The following is a 2,217-nucleotide window of genomic DNA, read 5'->3' as shown; positions in this document are numbered from 1 at the left end:
ATTTAAGAATTTGTACCTTAATCTTTAATTAATAATTAGCAAAATATATCTTACATTAAGATACAATTTCTTCAATCAGCATAATAATAACCAGTGACTTTGTGTTAAATGAATGAACCAGAAACGTTCTTATTTTTTATATAAACAATGAAAAACTAAACAGCTGCTTCATTTCCACACTAGGACCAGGGCAATGTTATCCTAACTGAGAAGTTGTGCTGAGTGCTCTTTACTCTGAAAATAAGCGACAATAATACTGGTTCTGTGCCGGGATATTATGCAAACCATTGTTGTTACTGGTTAAAATCCAACCTCAATATTAGCTGGAACATCTTATTACCACAAATTAGATATATTTTATATATTTATATAACCAGACCAGCTGCCCTTGAGCGAGGCACTAAACCCCCACTGGGCAGCTTCCAGGTGTGAATGTGATCAGGGCGTTCCTGAGAAAGAGAGGCTTCCTTCCACTGAATAAATAAAAAAAGACACTAAATCTGATCCAGTCTGAGTCACAGACCCATAAGGTTGAAGGTTTATCAGAAACACGTCCGCACACGCAGGATTTCACAACTTTAATCTCGAGTAGAAGAGGTCACACTTAATGGGGACAGATTGGTTGTTCCTCAGTAAAGACTGTGTGGTTACGCCCTTCCATTGACGGGCCGGTTGTTTCTTAGCAGCTCCCACAGCGTCTGCAGTGAGAATAATCTGTTCACCGTCATATTGACATTATACCAGCAACATAAACACCTTTCACTACAGTGTCAATGTCTATATCTGTAGACCTCGGATCAGCTACACAATGTGTGCTCTGAAACTTCCCTCCATGAACACAAAGTTCACACGCTGTTGTACTTACTGTCATACATGGATGTGCTGGTGCCAACAGTTTGCACCAGGGACGCACTGATACTCCATGTGACCTCTGCAGGATGTCTCCTGTCTACATGAGGTCAGGTTGGTGGTAACAGCTGCTTTATTCCACATCTGGACAATAGTGTAGAATCTCTTGTGGACAAACAGCAGACGCTCTGTCTCGTGTTTGTTGCTTTTTGGATTACAGTATGTTTATTTCTTTTGAAAATGTATACTACAGTAGTATAGATTATTAACATGGTGATCATATCATGGATTTAAATTTATGTAAATACAATAAATGAAACAAACTGTCTCTCTTACATTTACACATACAAACACAAAATGTGTTTATACAGATTTCATACACTTCTTTTTATGGTATTTTTCCATTTTATACTAATAATTACACAGAAACTGTTTTATCTCGTCTCCGTGGCTGAAGGCTCGGCTCGTACGGTTACGTCCCCACAAACAGCAGTGAGGCAGGATGGAGGAGGCAGAGGAGGTTTCTGTCTGATGCAATAAATATGATTCCACTATGTTTTAGTATGAAGGATATTTTCCTGATTATTGTTATAATCTCGTGTATCACAGTTATTCTGGACATTAAACTTTCATATGGTACAGGATGAAATGGTGCTGTTGGCTGATTTACAGTCAGAGATCTGGTCCTGGTGGACTCATGGAGTTGTGTGGATGATGAAACATCACACAGCCCTACAGTACAATGTGAGTTCTCTGTGCTGTGATAGACCTCGTTCAGTCTGTATCCGTCTGTCATACAGTTCTATACAGGTGAATGTCCCAAACGTCTGTTAACAACCAGCAGAGTTCGAAAAGCTTTTAAAGCTTTTATTTCTGGATCAGATCTCTGATTCTACATTTATTTATTTATTCTCTCTCAACTCGCTCATTCAGAAAGAATCCAGTGTTTTAATAATAAAAGCTAATATTTCAAACTGCGAGGATAAACATGGCGGCAGAAGAAAGAAGGAACGCCGTCAGTGTTTCACGCTCTGATTACTGCGCCGTCTTAACGAGGTTTACATTACACACACACACTGACACACACACACACTGACACATATTAGTTGTTGCTTTATTCAGATTATTTGTTTTGTTTAGTGTAGTTTTGTTTTTGTTTACTTTGTGTATTGGGTAACACTGGGTACCTGGAGGCAAGCATAGGACCAGAATGCACCTGGGTGGGCTGATGGTTCACCAGGATTCTCTCTGTTCTTTTGTTTCATTAAATAAACTTTATGAAATACACAAAGTGTGAATGGTGTTCTGCCTGCGTACAGACCCTCACTGCAGAAGGTCTTCGAGAGCATTACAGTTTCCTGGTTAGTT

Source organism: Morone saxatilis, unplaced genomic scaffold (genome assembly GCF_004916995.1).
Source record: "Morone saxatilis isolate NCDOM2014 unplaced genomic scaffold, NCSU_SB_2.0 Contig12, whole genome shotgun sequence".
Taxonomy (NCBI): Eukaryota; Metazoa; Chordata; class Actinopteri; family Moronidae; genus Morone; species Morone saxatilis.
Note: the sequence above shows the minus strand (reverse complement) of the source record.